The 14,757-nt window shown below is 36.8% G+C and overlaps 1 long non-coding RNA gene across 6 annotated transcripts in view; it reads right to left on the minus strand.

Moving 5' to 3' along the window:
* The window catches only part of LOC123848292 (uncharacterized), a 74,461-nt gene that overhangs the window by 34,853 nt on the left and 24,851 nt on the right, over positions 1-14,757 (minus strand). The window contains exon 4 of one of the 6 annotated variants that reach the window (XR_010409510.1): positions 8,511-9,205. The exons of 4 other annotated variants lie outside the window; for them this stretch is intronic. This is a non-coding gene — a long non-coding RNA (uncharacterized LOC123848292). One more of the 6 variants, XR_010409509.1, reaches the window with a different exon arrangement.

The following is a 14,757-nucleotide window of genomic DNA, read 5'->3' on the forward strand; positions in this document are numbered from 1 at the left end:
TCTATATTCATATATAATCTGCCTACTAAAATTTTCCCGTTGGATATCCCACATGTACCTTAAACTCAGCCTAATTTCCCACCAATCTCTTAATCATATATTTCCTATTATGGTGAATAACACCATTATCCCCTCATCTGAGGGAAAAAAAAGTGATTTGATAGACCTCATAAGTTCTATCTGCTCCTTTGACCATCTACCCACAAACCACATGTGTCATGCGCATGCGCACATGCACCCCCCCCCCCCCCACACACACTGTCCAACCAATCAAATCACTACTGCCTGTTAATTATCACCTAAACTATCACAGGTGTTTCTTTACTGATTTTCCTGCCTGCCTCTAATTTCATCCCAGGGTCCATGTCACCTTAACCTAACTTCTATACTGCTGCCAGAATGGCTTTCATGGGATGAACATTTGCATGTCTTTTTTCTGCTTGCATTTTCATAATGCGGTATAAGATCAATTCTCGACACTTCTGCAAAAAATACAAGACTCTTCAGAGTCTGACACCTGCCTCTTCACTCAGATTAATCTTCCAATGCTATTCCCCTTATCTGGAGTATCTCTTCTGTCTGTAAGAAGATCTCACAGATCTTACAAGCTTCACTTGAAATGCTGCCTCCTTCATGAAGATTCTCTGTCTCTTGATGGCGCACTTAGATGCTAGTGCTCACATGATTTCAGTAATTTGTCAACATCTCTCTATCATAACAATTACCTTAGAGCTATTAGTTGTTTGTTCACACACCTATCTTCTCACTACTATTCTGGGAGGCAAACCAATATATACATTTTTAAATTATAACACTTAAACAATGTGAAGCATTCTCATTGTAGACGCCTTAGAAAATCCAATAATGTTTAATGAAAATGTAAAATTATTTATATTTCTTCTACAAAGAAAATACCATTATTTTAAAAATAGCTCTTCTATTCATATACATATACACACACATTCACATGCACACACCCACACTACCTATTTTTTATTTGTCTTAGAACATTTATAGTTTGGTTTGTTTGTTTGTTTTTCTAGCAGCTAGCACAGGGCCTACCACATAAATAGTCAACAAATATTTACTGAATAAATGAATAATCTCAAATCTATGCCCCATTTTTCTGTGTCCTTACCTCCTGCCTTATAATCATTTGTCTGAACTACTCTAATAATCTGTAATTGGTCTCATTGCCACCAACTTCTTTTCCTTTGGATTCACCCTCCATATTGCTGCCATGATTATATTATCAAATGAAAATCTTGCTACATTATTGTCATGTTTATGAATCTTTTGGTGACTTTTATTGCCTATGAAATAACATGCAATTCCTCATCATTCAAGACTTTTCACAATTTAGTCCTAATATACTTTCCTGACCCATCTTCTGTCATTTCTATCTCTTATATCAGGGATCAGTCTTATATCTTATCTTATATCTTATCTTATTTCTATCTCATCTATTGGGGATCATTCACAGTTCTCAAAGATATGCCATGGGGTCTCACTCTTGACTCATGCCACTCCTTCTGACCAAAATATCCTGCCCCAGTGTTCCTCATAAGGCAAATATTTGATATAGCCTTCAAGAACAAATATATATATACACATATATATATCTTCTACAAAGTCTTTTTAAACATTTCCTCCATTTTTCAGCCAAGTGATTCATTCTTTCAGCTGTTTCCAGAGAAGTCATCCCAAAAGCTAAAACTAATGTTTTGTAAAACTGCCTTCTCTGACCCCCACTAATGGAGGCTCAGATTTCGTAGGAGTGGAGTGGAGACAGGAATCTGTTGTTTTAAAAACATGCTACATCCCAACATAAACAATGCCAGACTGAATGCAGTTCAGTTCCAGGCCAGACTGAACTCTGGGTTGCTGAGTGCTAAACATTCTTCTTAAAGCATGACTTGGGATCATGCTGGAAACAGCCAGAAGTAGAGCATGTTGGGACCCATGCTTTCAGGTATCAATAAAACCAATCATTGTTTTTCATAGGTTTTATGCGTATGAGTCTTTGGGAAGTGAAATCAGCTTCTGTTATTTCAAGCTGTTCAAAATACCAGGGAAATGGAGGGATTGAAAACAAAAAGTAAAACAAAGGCATAAACTATTTAAATATAGACCAAAAGGAAGAAAGAAAAGGACATGAAGTCATGTAAGCTGTCTCTATAATACTGTACTCACGGGGGCAATAAGTGAAGAGGAGAAGAAGCACAATGAAACTAGTTATAAAAAAATATGATTTGTGTCCAAGGAGCCATCAAGGGTCTTGGCTTGTTCAAATCAAATCAGCAGAACTATTATCCTAGATTGGCATTACTGGCTCTGAACAAGTCACTTAGCCCAAAATTCTTGGGATTTTCCTCATTCAAAAAAATATGTAACTCCTTTTGAAGATTTCAGTTCAAAGCAACTCTATATAAAACCCACCCTCCCTTCTCTTGCGTACAGTATGTTCATTCACTGAACAAGTGCCCAGAGAAGAAAAATGCATTAATAATCACTTCTAAAGTTAACTTTAGAATCAAGAGTTTTAGAGACAGAAAGACTGTTAGAAGATTTTCTAGACCATATTTTTTAACCTCTTCCTCAACAAAGTGCACACAGAAAATGCTATTTGTGTGGCACACTGGGATAAAGAGATGAGACTGTTGGAGACTACAGATGACCGGCAATGGGGCTCCTGCTGCCAGTGGGTGGGTGTCAAAGAGCTCAGTATCTCCCAGAACCTCTGTAACCCATACCGCTCGAGAAGAGATCCTAGATAAACCAGTGCCTCTTAGAGAGGAGACAACTCAAACCCCAAAAGGTGGATTGACACCAGAGAGGCTAACAAAGTCACTTAGTGGGAGGGCAAGCACTGTGTTTTCACATGCCTCATATGAACTGTAGTTCCAATCTATATGCCATTCAGAATTCACCAATTCTGATCATTGGTGGAGGAGTCATTTCAAAGGACCCACAATTCACCAAGGCACCCCGCATTGGCAATAGATTGCAGAAATTATGATCTCTCCCACAAATATCTGTACTGATTTCAACTGTATTTAAATGCTACTTAAAAAAATAACAAAGACATTCATTCAGAATTCTCTTAATTCACTGAAAAAATGCTAGGTAAAATCCTAAAAGCACTTTGTATATAATGTATAAATGTATATATACATATTATACTTCGTATATATATATATACTTTGTATACAATAAATGGAGGAGGCTTCCAGTAATTAAGCAGGAGTATGAGTTTAAGGAAGTAAGTGAGAAGCAGTTGGGTGCCCTGGGAGAATCTATATATCCAGGATGCCTAGAACTTTCATCTTCCCAGAGCAGAAAACTCCATTAGTGACCCTCCAGCATGAAAGCCATGCTCAGGAAAAGCCAGGTATGCAGGAAAAGAGTTCACTGGAAATAATTGAATAAACAACCCTTCACAGAGGCAAGCAGCAAAGAAAATTGTCTAAAAGAGATTTATTTTTTTTTTTAAGATTTTATTTTATTTATTTGACAGAGAGAGAGACAGACAGCTAGAGAGGGAACACAAGCAGGGGGAGTGGGAGAGGGAGAAGCAGGCTCCTGGCTGAGCAGGGAGCCCGATGCGGGGCTCGATCCCAGGACCCTGGGATCATGACCTGAGCCGAAGGCAGACGCTTAATGGCTGAGCCACCCAGGTGCCCCTAAAAGAGATTTAAATACAGGGCCAAAGCTCTCCTGAGAATTTGTAGCCCCTGGAAGTTTTAGCCATGCATTTAGGATCAAAATTTACACTGTTTACATGATATGGAAAACTGTAAGCTAAAAATTTTCATTTCTGGATCCATTTAAACTAGACCCAGGTCTGTAATGTCCTCATACAAGTGCCAGAAAGAAACACAGATCCTCCCTGGAGGAATGAATTAGAGTCCAAAAGATTGTGTTTTATTGTGAAGAAAAGTTTGCAATAAAAGAAAAATCACAAAACACATGAGAAAAAACTAATCCACCACAAACATTGTTATAGAAACTATAAACAATAGGAACTTGAATACTGGAAATGTACAAATACAGAGAATATATTAGAAAATATATTTATATGTTTAAAGAAGTTTTAAAAGGGGAAGGGGGAAGGTAAAAACCTCACTAATAAGCAAGAGATTAGGTAGATTTGGGAAAAGAGATCTAGAAATAAGAGTATAATAATTAAAAGTAAATATTCAATGTAGGGATTAAAAGCAGCAGATACATACCATGGTGGATACAATTAATAACATGGAAAATTCTTATGCAAAAAGAGAAATTACACAGAATACAGCAATAGAGATAAAAAGATGGGAAATACTTTTAAAAAGAGTTGGATTTCCCTGATGCCGAGCGATGTTGAGAACTTTTTCATGTGTCTGTTGGCCATTTGGATGTCTTCTTTGGAACCACCTCACACCAGTCAGAATGACTAACATAAACAAGTCAGGAAACGACAGATGTTGGCAGGGATGCGGAGAAAGGGGAACCCTCCTACACTGTTGGTGGGAATGCAAGCTGGTGCAACCATTCTGGAAAACAGTATGGAGGTTCTTCAAAAAGTTGAAAATAGAGCTACCATATGATCCAGCAATTGCACTACTGGGTATTTACCCCAAAGATACAAAAGTAGGGATCTGAAAGGGTACGTGCATCCCGATGTTTATAGCAGCAATGTCCACAATAGCCCAACTATGGAAAGAGCCAAGATGTCCATCAACAGATGAATGGATAAAGAAGATGTGGTATATATATACAATGGAATATTATGCAGCCATAAAAACCCCCGAAATCTTGCCATTTCCAACGCCATAGATGGAACTAGAGGGTATTATGCTAAATAAAATAAGTCAATCAGAGAAAGACATGTATCATATGATCTCACTGATATGAGGAATTCTTAACCTCAGGAAACAAACTGAGGGTTGCTGGAGTGATGGGGTGGTGGGAGGGATGGGGTGGCTGAGTGATAGACATTGGGGAGGGTATGTGCTATGGTGAGCGCTGTGAATTGTGTAAGACTGATGAATCACAAACCTGTACCTCTGAAACAAATAATATATTATATGTTAAAAAAAAAAAAAAGAAGATAGTAGGAAGGGAAAATGAAGGGGGGGAAATCGGAGGGGGAGACGAACGATGAGAGATGATGGACTCTGAGAAACAAACTGAGGGTTCTAGAGGGGAGGGGGGTGGGGGGATGGGTTAGTCGTGTGATGGGTATTAAAGAGGGCACGTTCTGCATGGAGCACTGGGTGTTATATGCAAACAATGAATCATGGAACACTGCATCAAAAAAGTGAAAGAAAAAGAAAGAAAGAAAGAAAGAAAGAAAGAAAGAAAGAAAGAAAGAAAGAAAGAAAGAAAGAAAGAAAGAAAAAGAAAGAAACTTAAATGTATATTCCTTATATTTCTGTATCATTTGAAGCTTTGACAATGACAATATATTCCATATTGCATAACAACAACAACAACAAAAGAGTTGAAGACATAAAGAAAACAGAGGAAGTCCAAAATACATCTAGTCAGAGTTTCAGGACAACCAGGCAAATTTAACCAAAAGAAAGTAATATAGCCATAATTAATGTCAGACAAAATTCTTTTTTTTAAACGATTTTATTTAATAGAGAGAGAGCGAGCACAAACAGGGCGAGTAGCAGAGGGAGAAGCAGGCTCCCCGCTGGGCAGGGAGCTGGATGTGGGGCTCCATCCAAGGACCCTGGAATCATGACCTGAGTTGAAGGCAGACCATTAACCAACTGAGCCACCCAGGTGCCCCCAAAATTATTCTTTCAAGGAAAAAAATACTACTAGTAAAGAAGAAAACTCTATAAAAATAACAAGATATAATCAAAAGAATATCACATTTATAGGTTTATATTATTTGTTATCATAGCCTCAAAATAAATACCATATAAACAAAAAGAACTACAAAGAGAAATTGACAAATGCAAATATTTGTGGGAAATATCTATCACATATCTTTTAGTCATTAATACTTAGAGTAGATAAGGAGTGCCTGGGTGGCTCAGTTGTTAAGCGTCTGCCTTTGGCTCAGGTCATGATCCCAGGATCCTGGGATCGAGCCCTGCATCGGGCTCCCTGCTCAGCGGGAAGCCTGCTTCTCCCTCTCCCACTCACCCTGCTCATGTTCCTGCTCTCGCTATCTCTTTCTGTTAAATAAATTAAAAAATCTTTTAAAAAAATACTTAGAGTAATAAAACCATCAAAGTTGCAACCAATAAAGAAGTTCTAGAGATCTATAAAGCACAGTGTACTGAATATACAAACAATACTGTATTATAATTGCCAAACTTGCTAAGAGACTAGATCTTAATTATTCCTACCACAAAAAAGAAATGATAATTATGTGACATGATAAAGATGTTAACTATCACTACAGTTGGGCAATCATATTATAACATATAAATGTTATAAATCAACACATGCACCTTAAATCTACACAACGTTGTATGTCAAATGTATTTCAATAAAAAACAAAATGGAGTTAATAAAAGAAAGAAAAACCAATATTGCAAATAATTTGAACAATAAAATTATCAAGTCAGATTTCATTGATATATATAGAAGTCTGCATCCAGCAATTGGAAAGAATTGGTATCATACAGAACACATTTCTGACCATTAGAAATCGTGGCAAGAATTCTGATTTTCCTATCAGTCCTGGTCATAGAGTTAAACCCCAGTTTTAGAATCCCCCCCCTTTTTTTTTAAAGATTTTATTTATTTATTTGAGAGAGAGAGTGAGAGAGAGAGAGAAAGAGACCACAAGAAGGGGGAGGGTCAGAGGGAGAAGCAGACTCTCCATTGAGCAGGGAGCCCGATGTGGGGTTCGATCCTGGGATTCCAGGATCATGACCTGAGCCAAAGGCAAGACGCTCAACCAACTGAGCCACCCAGGCACCCCTAGAATCCCTTTTATATTTAGAAGACTTAGCTCTGTCCTATGGAATGTAGGAAGAAGTGATGCATGTAATTTCAGGTCTGAACACAGAATATCCTGTGCAATCTTGTACACTCTTGCTTCCTTTTCATCTAAAACATAGAGAGCTGCACGTTGAGAATGTTGGCAATTTAAAAAAGGGAAGAAGCTTACTCTCTGTGTCATACATAGAAATAATCAGGATGGACTTTAAATGAACAAGAAATAAACTTGTACTGCGTTAAGCCCTTTGAAATTTGGAATTGTTTGTTGTAGCTGATAGCTTATCACAGAACACAGAAATTAAAAATAAAATGAGAGCTAAAAATAATTCTCTCTGTTTGCAAAGTTTTAACCACAATTATGGTAACTCAAGAGTTAAAGAGAAGAGTGTAATAAAAAATTTTAAATACTGGAATTAAATAATAAATAAACCCAAAGAAAGCTGGAAGAGGAAAATCATATGGAAAAGAATGGAAATAGAAACAAGCATGTAATAGAAGAGAAACAAAATGAAATGTTGGTCTTTGGAGAGACTAATAAAATTAACAAACCCCAGCAAAGTTGATTCAAGCAAAAACGTAAAGTGAAAAATCAACAATGTGAGGAATGAAAAGGGGGCATACTGTAGCTGTAGCAGAAAGTTTAAAAATAAGAGAATACATGAAAAATTAAAAGATAAGAGACACTGTCTTTTGTTCTGGATTAACTTGTCAGGGATGTTTGTATAGTGAATAGCCTTGGAAGATACAGTGTCTCCTTCTGGAGCAAAAAGTAGTCAACATTTACTGCCAATTAAAAAAGATTCAAGTTCCCTAGGCTTAGGGTTTCTCTCCTAAAATGCAACCCAGTGCATATGCAGGCATCCATCTGAACCCATCCATGCTGCCCAATTGCACTTGGAAACAAGAACTGATGCAAACATGAAGCTCAGGCTGCTTGCTGTGCCTTAACTAATGACACAGGAGTTCGTATCTTCTGCCAGTATCTATGAAACTGTAGTAAGATAACCTGTTGGCTTGCAAATATTGTAAAATCTCACTGCTCTCACAGTTCTTGACCCGAACAAGATAATTTGAAAATGTATGTGGAAGATCCACAATGAGCCAAAATCTTCTTTTTTTTAAAGATTTTATTTATTTATTTGTCAGAGAGAGAGCACACACAAGCAGGGGGAGCGGCAGGCAGAGGGAGAAGCAGGCTCCCCGCGAGGCAGGGAGCCCGATGAGGGGCTTGATCCCAGGACCTCGAGATCATGACCTGAGCCGAAGGCAGACGCTTAATTGACTGAGCCATCCAGGCGTCCCTGAGCCAAAATCTTCTTAAAGAAGAACAAGAAGAGAGTACTTGCATTGCCAAATATGGATTCATTATAAAGTTATAAAATTTAATAATGTGTAATATTGAAATGGAAAAACATTAATGGGCCAATGGAAAATAATAGCTGTCACAGAAACAGACCTAAACATATATAAAAATTTAATATATGACAAAGTTGAATTTCTAGATTAGCTTAAAAAGATGCACTATTCTACAATTAAAGCTAGGACAAATGCTATACATCTGAATAAAAAATAAAATTGGATCACTACCTCATACCCCACAAAAAATTAATTTCAGATGGAATAAGACCTTAAATGTGAAAAAGCAAAACTTTGTAAATTTTAGAAGAAAATAGAATAGATTTATGACTACAGTTTAGAAAAGACAGAAAAAGCCCCAATCATAAACTAAAAGATTTGATGTCTTCAAATACATAAAAGGTTAAGCTTTGTTTAAAACAAAGCTATAAAAAAAAAGATGTCAAAACATAGTCAAAAAAGGAAAACAGAAAGGTACTCACTTTACAAATAGCTAAGGAAGGATTAGTTACCAGACTACTCAACAATTCTTAAAAATCAAGATGAAAAATGCAAACAACTCAGTAGAGAAAGAGACAAAGAACAGACATTTCTCAAAGAGAAATATGAATGAATGTCCAATAAACTTGGGAAGGCCACAACCTTACTTTAGTTATCAGGGAAATACAAATAAAACCACCTTTTGCAGCTATTTGATTGATGACAGTGTTAAAGTCTCACCTGCCAGGTGTTGTGGAGGATGCAAAATGTAGTAGAACTCTTAAAGGCTGCTAGTAGGAGGATATATTGGTGTAATCATTACAAGCTCCAAATTTAACTCCTAGCTTTATTCTCCAGAAAATCTCTTGCATAAGTGCCCCCCAAGAGACATGTACTAGTGTTTGTAGCAACACTGCTTCTAATGGAAAAACAAAACAAAAACAAATACCTCTCAGTAAGAGACTGAATTAGTAAAAGTGTGGTATATTCATACAATGAATACTAAACAGTAGTGAAAATCATTAACCTGCAGCTATAACATAACATGGATGAATCTTAGAAACTTTTTTCAGTGAAAAGGAAGTTGCTGAAGAATATAGATAATTTGTTAATATTTTACAAAGTTCAAAAATAACCCAAAGCAAACTACAAGTTTAGCAATATATACGTGCTCATTGGAAAAACCATGAAGATGACCTAGGAAATGACTTAAAGTATTTATTATTATGAGTATTTCTGGGAAGGGACAGGGAAGCAGGGAAAAGATAGAAGGGACGGATATGTGCTTCAATAGCATTGATAGCATTCTATTTCTTAAGTTGAGCAATATATTCACAGGTATTCATTTTAAAATTGTGCTTCATAACTTACATATAATGTTCATATATTAGTAATAAAATTGGGGGAAATAGACCATTAAAAGAAAAAGTATTTCTAAATACACACTCAATACATACATAAATACATTAAGTAAATACATATTTCCTTAAAAAAATCATCTATTTTTTTCCCTGCAATTGTTTAGTAAACAGGTAAAGAACAAATTCTTAAGTGAGATATTTTCCCACTGCGTGTTGCCTAAGGAAAATAAATTTGCCTGAGTCTTTCTTCACACAGAGACAGTTCACCTGCTGCAGTTTACTATGGGATGGGCCATTGAAATATACAGTTGACCCTTGAACAACATGGGGATTAGGGGCACCAACCCCCCCAGTTCCCCACAGTCAAAAATCTGCATATAATTTTGACTCCCCCAAAGCTTAACTACTAATAGCCTACTGTTGACCGGAAGCCTTACTGATAACATAAACAGTTGATTAACGTGTGCTTTGTATTTTATACATATTATAGAATGTAGTCTTACAATAAAGTAGGCTAGAGAAAGGAAAATGTTTTTAAGAAAAACGTAAGGGAGAGAAAATGATGTACTTACAGTACTGCACTGTATTTATCAGAAAAAAATCTGTGTATAATTGGACCCATGCTGTTCAAGGCTCAACTATGTAAGGTAAGACTTAGTGGTGTTATCTACATTAAAAGTAGATCCAATTCATGGCTACTTTGTAAATTTTCTGCACACAGGAAACAGAATCTGTCCCAGAATCAGCTAAATTGGTTATTCAGGTCTCTCTCTCTGCTAATGGCTTTATTCCTAAAGCATCAAGTTTTTACAGCAACAGGTATACGTAAGACAACAAGCATCTCACTAAGAGTAAAAGACATGTCTACCTTAAAGATTTTAAATCTAATGGGGAGATATGAATTGTGATGGTCTGGACCTTCATCACTATTAGAGACAGTGTAAAGAGCATCTATTGTGAAGCCAAACAACCTGGGTTTGAGTGTTTGCAACAATGCTTCTGAGCTAGGGCAGGTTACTTAGTCTTCTGCATTTCTGTTCTTTACCTGTAAAAAAGAGGTGATGATAACAGAACTTATCTAGGGGGTTGTGAAGATTAAATGAGTTAATTTATGTAAAACAACTAGAACAGTCTCTGATACACCATAAGGGGTATAGAAACGATAGCTGTTATAAATGCTGATGGTAGTGGTGGTAGCAATGCTTCTCTTGAGATATACATCACCTGGGAACTTCTGGTTATTGCCCCAGTAGTCTCAGAGCCCTAGCGTTCTAGTCAATTCAACTAAGTAAATACAATTTGGAAATTTTAAGAATAAATTGAGATTTTTTTTCATAATGTATCCTCACCCACCAATTGATCCTGTGATAATCCACTTGTGGGATACAAAAATCCCCCACTCAGAGATCCCTCAACAGGGAAGGTAGACAATTGTCTTTCTAGTCCTTGTTTGGACCAGTTCATCAATCACTGATCAATTATGAGTCCCTCCATAAAAAGATGGGGGGGGAGGAATGGGAAAAATATTTAACATTAATGAAATTTTATGATTTTTTTGTGGTGTAAAATGATTTAACATAAAATCTCAGCCAAAAAAAAAGGAGAAGGAAAGTAACAAAAGAGGAAAAAAGGGGAAAATACTCAAGAGAGTAACTAATGAAAGTATAAATGCAGTGCTTCTTAGATAAAAAGGAGCTTCCTATACACGTATAGATTCATAGATTCTGATTGTAAAAGTACCAGATGCAATAGTTCCCTTAACATTCTCTTCTATGCTGATGGCATGGTTTAATAAAAAACTAAGAACAGCCCCTCATCTTCTTTGCTACTTGTGGTCAGAATGAACTGCTACATAGTGATTAGGCAAAACTGAAATTATCATTTTGAAACAAGACATTTTCCACACCAAGTAGCAATGTTAAATGAATTGACTCAGCTTCTTAGAGGTATATTTGCAACCAAATCATTTGGGTGCTCTTACAAAGAAAAAATGGCCATAAAACTGAAAATATTCTAGAGGAAAGAAAGGACAGTTCCTTTGCTTGATCCATAAATATCTAAAACTTTTCTTTATCCACTTGCTTCCTCCAATTCTTATGAAAGCCATTCCAAAATCTTTCTTTTCATTCCCCTCCATGCACCCTATTGCTAAAATCTCAGGCCATAATTATTGCTTGATCATATTCCATCCATCTTACTATCACCATTTAATTCCTTCACTTCCAATATGGCCTTCTTCTGCAGAAGAAAAATTTCAAGGACTCCTCTTTCTCTTTAATGTAAATCAAGCAAGTTTCAAATTTGCTGCTCTCTGCTGCCATAGCTCAAAAAATTATTTAGGAATTGCCACCCAAAGGGAAAGTTGTGAATATTTACATTAAAACTTTTTCTTTTTATGCAAGTCACATAGTATACAACTTTCTCCCCAATTGCACTATGAAATCCTCAAAAACAAAAACCACACTTTACTCATTTTTATAAATGCCTTCCATAGGCATGACCTCAACAAGCCCTCAGTATGACTCTTGAGCCCCAACCACATGTACTTTCTACTGTACCATCTATGGGCGTTTCAGCATTTTTTAGGAGGAGCCTAAGTGAGGGAATTTTGAGGGAAGAGCTTATAGGAGACAAGTTTGAAACAACATTTGCATAGCAAGCAGACTTTTTGCTTAGATTGTATGTTTATTGCATTCATTCATCCCATCCATCCATTTATTAAAGTATATTAAGTGCCAACAATGTGTCAGATACTATTCTTGGTGTCAGAAATACAGCAGAGAACAAAAAACAGATAATAGTTTGTGCCTTCGTGGCATTTACATAAATATGGTAGATAGTGATTAGTATTACGGAGAAAATTAAATCAGGGAGGTGGAGGAATTCTGGAGGGAAGAGGTATTGTATTTTTTAACAGGGTAGACAAGGAATGCTTCACTGAGAAGGTGGTATTGAGTAAAGACCTGAAGTGGTTTGGGACAGAGTCACACGGCTATCTGGAAGAATGTGTTCCTGGCAGAAGGAACAGCCTAGAATGTTTGAGCAAAGCAAAGAAATTTGGAGGTCTAGAGCAGCAAGTGCAAGAGAGGGAATAGAAGATGTGGTCAGAGAGTTATCAGATGGTAAGAGTGTGGAGGATAATTTTAGGCTATTCTTAGGGCTGGATTTTACTCTAGGATATGAACCCATTAGAGCGTTTTTGAGCAGAGGAGTTAAATTTGATTTTTAAAAGGTTCTAGCTACCTTTTGAGAAGACGCTTAAGTGAGATGTAGAAATACATGTAGAAATAGAAGACCAACGTACCTCTGACCAATCTCCTGACTTCTTTCTCCCTTACTTTGCCCTAGTCACACTAGCCTCTTCACTTCTCTCAAATATGCCAGACATGTTAACACGTTGGGGTACTTGCTCCGTCTTCCTGGAATATTCTTCTCCTAATACATCCATGTGGCTTCCTCTTGCCTTTCCTTTGGGTCTTTATTCGAATGTCACCTTTTCAATGGGGCCTTCTTTGGTCATTCTAAAATCACAATCACTCTCCCCAACAATGCTGCCTGCCTTCTCTACTTTATTGTTTTTCTTTATAATTATCGTATCTAGCATATGGTATATTTTACCTGTTTATCTTGCCCTATGCCTATCTCTCCAACTGGAATGTAAGCTCCATGAAGATAGGAATTTTTAAAGTTTGATTTACTACTTAGTGCCTAGAATAATACCTAATACATGCCACTTGCTCAATCAATATTTTTTGAATGAATAAACTAAGAAGAAACGGGAGGAAAATCAGGAGTATATGGTTTTCTGGAATCAAGAGACCAAGCTTCTCGTATTATAATTGCATTGTGTGGTGACAAGTGGTAGTACACTGTGAGCACAGCATAATGTATAGAGCTGTCAAATCACTGTATTGAACACCTGAAACTAATGTAACATTATGTGTCAACTATGCTTCAATAAAAAAAGAAAACCTTTCTAATACTGAAGAAGCATTTTTGACTGAAGATATATGTGTATATTTGAGATATATTGAGGTTGTGTTTGCATGGCATGCACACTATTTCGGCTTCAAGGGTTTTGACACAAAATAAGGGAGGTAAATTTCTCCTAACCAGTATCACTTCTTGACCCACCACTGCATATCATGGAATCAAGAGGTAAGAATGAAGAATGAATGGTTAAGTTAACAGTGGTGAAAGGAACTAAAATCCATTATATTCCTGCCATATGTCATGCATTATACTATGCTATCCAACCAATATTTGCCACATGACTACAATATGCCATTACTCTCATTAGCACTGGGATTACAAAGTGACTTAATTTACTAGGGAATAAAACATTAGAGACTTGTCAGAACAAAGAGATTGAATACATAATAGATGTATTGTACATTTAAACACAATACAACATAACCCAGAAGAGCAAGTGACCCAAGAGCAAGCACAAACTACTTGGGAACATTAGAAAAGGTTACAAGGAGGTGAAACTATTTGTAGATGGAAGCTATGGAAAAATCAATGGAAACTCACCAAGAGAGGTAGAGGGGAAAACCTACTGTTAGCAAAACTTCAGGTTCCCAAACAATGAACATGAGTAGAGACCTGAAAGCCTAACAACCTCAAGCCCAAAGATAATTTTAATATAATCTTGTCAATCATATGAAATGAAAAACAGGAGAGAAGAGCAAGAAGGCTTGGACTGCAGTTGCCTTAGAGCCGTTGCTGCGTGGTTGGAATAGAGAGCTAAAAATGGAACAAGGCCCACTTGTAGGACCTACCAACACTGTGACTATAGTCACCACCCACCCTGGCCAGATTTGTGTCTTGAGAGACAACACACAAGTTATTATCTCCTCTCTTCCTTTGGGTGAGAGAAATGGGGTTGAAGTAGACTTCCATTCCCCAGACTAAAAGTGATTTTAAGTGCTTGATTAGATTGTAAGGGGAAAAGGAAAAGAGAAGATTCTATGATGATTCCTGGCTTGGTCTGCAGTGTAGGTAGTGATGTTTACATTCTCTATATGTGTATATGGGGAATTCAGGATGAGGAACTCATTTGAGAGGAAAGACGATGAGCCCAGTTTGGGATATGTTAATGTTATGCTGC

The sequence above is a fragment of the Mirounga angustirostris genome, unplaced genomic scaffold, assembly GCF_029215605.1.
Source record: "Mirounga angustirostris isolate CCGP_5_RB_7025 unplaced genomic scaffold, mMirAng1.0.hap1 SCAF_2, whole genome shotgun sequence".
NCBI classification, from domain to species: Eukaryota; Metazoa; Chordata; class Mammalia; order Carnivora; family Phocidae; genus Mirounga; species Mirounga angustirostris.